At 45.4% G+C, this 8,053-nt stretch overlaps 1 protein-coding gene across 1 annotated transcript in view; it reads right to left on the bottom strand.

The window, feature by feature from the left end:
• The window catches only part of CDH7 (cadherin 7), an 82,829-nt gene extending 78,627 nt beyond the window's left edge, over window positions 1-4,202 (bottom strand). Inside the window, exon 1 of the mRNA XM_069778906.1 lies at window positions 3,090-4,202. The gene's annotated coding sequence lies outside the window, so the exon portion shown is untranslated. The remainder of the gene's footprint in view (window positions 1-3,089) is intronic.
• Between the last annotated feature and the right edge of the window lie 3,851 nt (window positions 4,203-8,053).

Consider the following 8,053-nt stretch of genomic DNA (forward strand, 5'->3'; position numbering starts at 1 on the left):
AATATTTAAATTTCCACAAGCTCAATTTCTGCAGCCTCATTTAAGCTGAGGAACCTCACATTAATACCTAGGGCTGACTTTCTTGCAGAGCCACTGAATTCCCAGAGGAGGCACTCCTGCATTACTGCTCAGAGTTAAGCCTGGTTTGACAGGAAGAACCGAAGTAACCATCATCTCTTTTATGCACCCTTCCTCAGCTAGAATGTAATGATTTTTATTACCACGAAAAAACAATACCCAGTAGTAGCATGAAAGCGTACATGAGAAAAAATGTACACGATAAACTAAAGGAAACCGAATGGCTCAAGAAAGGCCTTCATCGAAGAACCGCTGAACACAGCAGATATTGAAGCCAATAGCCAAAAACATACACAGAAACTTACTGGCCAGCCTGTCACCACAACTGACTCCCAAGCAGTATATTCATCTGCAAACCATTTGAAGTTTAAAATATTTTCTATTTTCATTGCACGTTGGAGTCAATTTGTGAGCCGAATACCTTTGAGAAAAAGCTTAGTCAGGTTTATAGCAAAGTAGGACTATAACTTAGAGTAGAACAACCTCAGGTTTTGCATTAATAATGATTTTCTTAAGTCAAGTCTCTGACTGCTGAAGAAACATAGGAAAATATGGACACAACATGCACATGCACAAAGCTATAGATGAAAAGGATAGGCGAAAATCTACATGGATGCTATATCCATTCTTGTCATCAGATAATTCATGGATAATCTGCAGTTATACAAATACTTTACAATTACCCTTTTATATGGAAAGATAAGAATGCTTCGCTATTAAATCAATAGCAAATAATCAAGAGTGCTTTGCTATTAAATCAATAAAAGTAGACTTAAGAGAGTTGCAAGGCTGTCATCTGACTCTTAACACAATTCTAATGACCTACATCAGCCTCTAATTACAGTACAGTCTCCTATTATAAGGGTGAAATGCCCTCTGATTAAAACTGCAATCTTTAATGGCTTTTTGCAAGAAAATAGTCTACATTACTGATGTTTGGGTTTTTATTCACATTAACTGCCACACACTTCTAACATGCAATGGTAGCTCAGATTATTACCTTCGATATTTCCCTAATATTCCAGGTAGGTTTTAATCTATATTAAGTACTCAAACCCAAGATATTTCACATACTTAACATTAATATTTGTCAGAGTCAGCTTTTAGCTCCTTTGCTCCTCTCCCCTCGCTATGGATTTCATTGCAATTGTTTCTTAAATCTTACTTAGCCCTCTTTCATGACCCTAAAAAAGAAGTGTGTCTAGATTAGATCCCCGGGTAGCTGCAGGCTGGAGAGATAGAAAAGTCTGTACAAGGACTTTAAACAGGATGTCACACTTGGTCCCTAGGTAGTTCTTTTGGATTTGTTTAGTGGGTTTTTTGTTCTTTTTCCCCCCCAGAGGTGGTAACACACCCGTTGCACTGAACTAGCTCTAATGAGGCACGGTTGTACTATTTCTAAACATCCTCAATTCACTGTTGCATCTTTAAAACTGTTATGATATTGCTAAGAGCAGATGAGCATCATTTCCCAACTGATCTTTATCTGTTGACCTGTTGTACCTTCAGAAGCTATATTCTAAGCAAACTTAATTTACTTACGCAACTTTCATGCTATTGCCCAACTGAATAGCTCTTCCCCTGAGATTCTGTAGACCTACCTTTTTCAGAAACTGAAATAAGTATCTAGCTTTCACCAGTAACAATTCCGTGCAAACTTCAAATAAGGTAACAGAGGAACAATTAGTAAATGTAATAAGGGTAGAAAAGTCACACATCACTGCCAAGGAGAGACTGCTTCAGAAACTGGCATTGTTAAGAGTTTGCCTCCTTTATGTATTTACTTATTTGTCCTGGAAAAGCACTTTATTTCCTGCAAAGCTGTGCAATCACCTATGTTTTAGCTGAAAAATGGCAAGGCAGCATGTCTTGTTAGAGAGACTATAAAGTATATGCTGCCCTTTCAAGTCTCTGCTTTGACTTGAGAAGTTATCTATCAGAACCCAAGATTTTATCCTTGCGATGGGAAAAGATTAAAGTATCAACATTTCGGTTCCCAAAATCAGAGTGCCTCGCTAGCCTCCACCTCCCATCCCTCCCTAAATCCCCCAATTTGCAGGGGGAAGGCATCGTCTGCAGAATCCCGGCTCACCTGAACTACCTCACCTTTTGAAAGCACGAGTATAAAGGCTAAATCTTATCTCAAAAAGGGATATTTTTTCCTCCATTTAGCAACCAGAAGTCGGAGGATCCAGATCACAACCCGCTTGCTACCGGTGCCCACAACCTATTACCGGAGAGCAGGACGTGCCCGTGCGTGGCTGTGTGGATAGCTGGGGGGACGGGGCGGGGGGGGAAGGGTCGGTATCAAACAGCCAAAGACTGCAGAGCCAGCCTTACCAGCTGAATACTAATCAAAGAAATGCGCTCCCATCATTTCAACATTTGCAAACTCTGGAACATCCTCGACACAAAAGGGGGAAAGCTCTGGGAAAGAACTCGGGAAATTTCCTGGCCTCGCTAACCTTTTGCTCTGCAGCATCGGTGCCGGACTCTGGGATCGAGCAAGCCAGCCGCTTCGGTTTGGCAGAAAGGACCGGGGGCAGGCAGGACTTAGTGCCGCCCGTATTTTGCAGAAGTCTGTGGTCCTCCCTTCCTCCACCGCCCCCCCCCACCCCCCTCGTCCGCGAGACTTCTCCAAAGAGTCAGAGAGCTGCTATTGTTCTCTCATTTCTCGGAAGGTGAACACACGCCCGCCTGTAGCGCGGGGGCTCTCCCTTCCCACGCCGTCCCCGCCGCCGCTGCTCCCGCCGCTGCCCGGGCCGCCCCGCCGGCCCCTTCCCCGCCGCCCCCGGGCAGGGACACAACCAAACTTCCCTGCTCGCCCCGCAGAGCCGCGGCCCCGCTGCCGAGCGGGGCGGGTTAAGGGCGAGGGACGGGGCGGGGAGGGGGGGGAACACGGACGGCACACAGCCCCCCTTGCCTGCAACTACTCCGCTCTCCTTCTGCCTGCGCGGAGGGGAAGGGGGGAGAGGAAAGCGAGGAAGGGCACAGGTGCAGCCAGCACTTACCTGCTCCCCCTCTCCCTCGGCTGCCCGGCGCAGCGAGTCTTTTAATCCCAAGGGCCGCCGGCGCCTCCGCGGCGAAGCGCTGGCGGGATGCTCCCAGGCGGGGGCCGGGCTGCGGGCGGCGGGGGGGCCCGCCTGGCATGGGGGCTGCGCGCCCGCCCGCACCCGCGGAGGTCGGAACGCCGCCGCTCCGCTCCTCCTCCTCCTCCTCCTCCTCCTCTTCCTCCTCCTCCTTCTCCTTCTCCTCCTCCGCGGCACGGCGCGGAACGGCAAGCCGCTGGGCACACGGTGGGAGAAGTGGGTGCCGGTGCCAAGCCCGGCTCCGACTGGGTGCGGATCGTGGCTGCGGGAGGAGGAGGAGGAGGAGGAGGAAGAGGAGGGAGGGAGGGAAGGAAGGGGGAGGGAGGGAAGAAGGCAGAGGAGGTGGGGATGCTGCTCTGGGCAGGGGATCTCAGCGCTCGGCGGCCGGCTCCGTCCGAGGGCGTGCGGAGGAGGCAGCGGGACTCTTTGTACCTCCCGAAGACCCGGCGGTGGCTCTTGAAAAGGGATCCGGGGAGCAAAGCAGCCTGCCCGGCCCCGCTCCCCCCGCCTCTCCTCTCCTCCTCCTCCTCTTTGACAGGATATACAGATGGAGTCCTTTGGATAAAAATCAGGAGCCGGGCTAGGGGGTGGGGCGGGAGCCAATCTATCTCCCGATTTGCATTTGAAACGCGGAGCTGAAGGGGAGAGTTTAAGAATTTTTTTTTTACCGCCGCCCCCCCCCCCAACTTGTCCTAGAAGCCGCGATCAATTGAGCTCCCGAGGCGTGAAGGCAAAGTCGCAAAACTAATCCGAACTTGCGGGGTCCCTGCTTGACAGTTTTGCCCTTTCAGTCTCCCCAGCCCTCCCTGCTTCCCCCTGCCAAACCCACATCCCCTCTCCTCCTCCTCCTCCTCCTGCCCCGGCCCGTTCGCAGCTGGCCGGCTCTGGGGCCGCTGGGGGCCGCGGGGCAGCGAGCGGGCCGGGCCGGGGTCCCCTCTCCGGGTCCCGGGGCAGAACACGGACTGCTCAAGGCACCTAAAACCCCGCACCCCTGCTGCCCTCTGCCTCCCTACTGCTGCTGTCCCTCTTCCCCGGCCCCTGTTTAAACCGGGGGGGGGGGGGGGCGGGTGTTAAAAAAAAAAAAAGGACTAAAGAAAGCAGGTGCTTTCATAGAATAAACGGTGGAGAGAGACGTGCTGGAGCTCTGCGCACTGGCAGGAGGAGAAGGCGCAGAGTCACGCTGGGGCTGGTGCCTGGCAGCATCCCCGCACAGCCCCGCAAGCCCAGAGCTGCCCGGGGAAGCCGCTCTGGGAAATGAATACCTGCTTTGTTTGGACGCGGTCCGGCTGGGAAAGCGGCAGGGCAAACTTTCTGCCTCGTTTTAGCGCCGCTTGAAGCCTTTTGGGTCTGCAGAAGGGAAGAGATCTACAACTGAAACGCGATCACCCGGGAGTCAGGACGCCTCCTGAAAAAAAAAAAAAAAAAAAAAAAAAAGGCAGAGGTTCCAAATGTTGGCGGAGCTGCTGAACTGACATTTTCCACGGACACAAATATTTTTAACACGTACTGTTTTTAGAACAATGGATCGTACCAAGGGCAACTGTAAGAAATGAGCCTTGGCCAATGTCTTTTGATTTATAGCTTCACCAGAAAAACATTCTTAACATACTGTGAACAAACTAATAATGTGCTTTTATAATTAATTTTCATTCCTATTATACATTATACTGTGAAGTGTGGTGTCAACAAGAATAAAGTAATGTGAGGATAAAGTCACTTCTTAAAAAAAAACAACAACAAAACAATTGGTTTAGATCACAAAGGATTTTTTAAAAATCATTTTAATTTCTGATTTTTTGCAGCCTTTGGATACACAAATGCAAACATGCATGAGTATTTTTAATAAATGTAATATGTAACTGCCATGTGTTCCTTATATTTTAGCTTCATTTTCAGACACATGATTTCCAATGTCACCCTTCTAATCCAAGAGAGGCAATTCAGCATCATGGCATTTGTGAACTGAAGAAGTTGTCTGAAGAGAGCAACCAGAAGCAATCTTCATTCTCCAAGTTATGGAGCGTCTGAGTACATGGTTACAACTTAATAAGATGTATTCAGGCAAGAAAATCCTGGAACATGATTGCACACAGTTGCTTAAGATTGTAATTAAGGATTCTTCTTTCCTTTGTCCTCCTTCCCTCAATCCCTAATTCATCTTTCACAAGTTAATCAAAATAAGAGTCTTTGCACTGATCCTTAGAGGGCAAGGTTCAAGGACAGATTATCATTTTTCATCACTAAATATCACAAACACCTCTGCTTTATCTTCTTTCAAACTCATTCTGAGAGGTAACCAGTATTGGAAACTTTATCTTTTCCTACTTAATTCAGTAGCTACGACTTCAATGGTGAAGATAGAACAGTTTCAAAAGAGACACCCTCCCCCCCGCCCCCCCCCAAAAAAATCATTATTTGGGAATAGGATGATACAAAAAAAGAATGTACAAGGGGTCACATGCTTCATAAACTTTACCTAACATCTTCAAACTTTTTCTTTGCTCTTCAGGTTCAAAACAGGGACTAAATAGATTTACAATCACTTAAAATTCTTTATAAAGGAAGGATTCTTTCTCATTAATTTTCATTCAGATCCAGATATTACTAATGGAGAATTGGAATAGCCAATTATCTCCCAATTAAAAAGCTTTCATGTGTAGACCTTCACAGAGTATTTCATGATGTCCCTACTAGCTTAACAGACTTCTCTCAAGGATGTGCTTTATGTTCCAAAAAATCTATATTCTCTCAAGCAAAACCTTTCATTAAACTGTATGTCTGAGAAAACATTTGAACTTATTTTTACTATGTTGAAAATAGGATAGATATTTTTGTCTGATTATTTTTCTAAATGCTTATGCTGTCATATCAAAATAAAATGCATTAAACCCTTTGACTTTCATGGGAGCAAAACAGCCCAGTGACTCCAAGCAAAAAGTGTGACTAAGCAGACCAATTTAATTTCATTGCACAGGCAGAATAAAATATAAAGAAGCAATTATTCTTAGTCACTTTTGGCAATCTATCATCTTTAGTAATGTAAGCAAATGTATATTTTTTTAATACAATTTGTTCTTGACTGTCTTGAGTGTGGGGTTTTGCCAATGAGTCGGTCCATTCCAATACTTTGACTGGATCATTTTTGGCTGTAACCCGTACTTACAGTGCTGTTGTATTTCTTTCTAATAGGTTCTGTAGTACATTTAGTCATCTTGAGCGGTACGGGTATACCGTTTCCAGAGGAAAGTGTACGGTCTGTAAAAACAAACACTGGGCCATGCTAGACTGTCTCTTACATAGGCCCTGTAAAGACTGACTGCAGGCATCAAAGGGTGCATTGCTGCTGGCACCTTTCCCATCTTTTGACTTCTGAAGGTGTCAAGGATGCCTCTTCACAGTACAAGTTGTGTTGCTGTTCTGTATAGCGGATCCATAGGCAGATTTAGGACCACAAACCCTGCTCTATGACACGCTCTCAAATGTTTCTTAGACAGTGAGAGCTTTGGTGGCCACTGCTGAGGGAGGATTTGGACCTGAGGCAGAAAATGGATAAGTTTTATAGTTCTCTTCAGTCTCCTGAGCCACTGACAGTCTTGTGACATTAACATTTCTACCTGTACACTTCTAATATACATTCCAAAAAAAAGCAACGGCTGGTAACTGCTACCTGGGTGCTGGTAATTCATTGACTGTGTGGGCAGAAATAACTTCCATTATGTGCTCAGCAACAGCTTGCAGAGTTCCTTCAATATAAGAATGTATTATGCTCAGAGGCAAAATCCTAACTTTTCCTAAAAATTTATATGGATATTTGACTTTCATGAGGCAAGTAGGAGAGCTTGCAGTTTAAGATCTTTTTTAAAGGAAAACACTTCTTACCACCATTAGCACATGGTTGCCCTGTACAAGTACAAATATCTCTATAAATGACTCTTAGGTAAGTACTCCTGCTGTCCAGAGATGATATATACAGGTGGCTATAATTCTGATGTGAATTTCTCACCTTCTGTATCACATGGGAAGCCACTGTCCATTGTTGTGGTTACGCCAGCTCTGATTCAAATCTAGAACCGAGCGTTGCTTGTCTTCAGTCTTCTTTTGTTCTCATCTCTACAAATAGCAGAAGGAAAAACAAAAGGCCTACTGAAATTGAAGACACTCACTGCCTTTAACAAGATACTCAACACAGGAATGTCTCTGCCTTCCTGTGTCCTCCCAGTTATGGCTTAATATGCTATTTAAACTGATTTTTGGAGGCAATTGCATCGTTGCCTATATTCCAGGAGTTTTTCCCACCCCCTGTGGAGCCACAGTAATTGTGGGGACCTACCTAATAGCCTCCAAAGATTCAGCAACCTGTTCTTTAGAAGATATTTTGCAGAATATCCTCTAACGATATGGAAGCCAAAAAGACATAACAATATGAACTAAACTGTAGCAAATAAAAATAGTGGTGATTCATCTAGTGAGTTTATGGGGTCTCTTTATGTATCCACAACCACCCATTCCACTTAGGAAGTGTTACCTTATCAATTCAACATTACCATCATGGCTCCACCTGTTCCTCTCTTCTTGAGTTCCTCATCTTCTCTTGAGTTTCCACAATCTTTTGATGACCTATTTGGCCTACATGTACTGGCAAATCTGGGTAACTGATATATGTGAAAAAGTGGTGTTCTTCTTCAGAAGTAAATCTAGTTATTCTAAGGCAATGTAACTGTAAAAGTAATAAGAAATTACTGATGCCCAAGGTAAGAACTGTGAATGCAGATAAAAATGGAATTTATGTTGTCAGGAAAAACAGACAAAGGCAACGGAGGCAGTTGTAGGAAAGGAACCTGTAAAGTTAAGAAACTGTAGATAGAAAACAGGCTTGTTTAATCATA

The sequence above is a fragment of the Haliaeetus albicilla genome, chromosome 3 (genome assembly GCF_947461875.1).
Source record: "Haliaeetus albicilla chromosome 3, bHalAlb1.1, whole genome shotgun sequence".
In the NCBI taxonomy this organism is placed as follows: Eukaryota; Metazoa; Chordata; class Aves; order Accipitriformes; family Accipitridae; genus Haliaeetus; species Haliaeetus albicilla.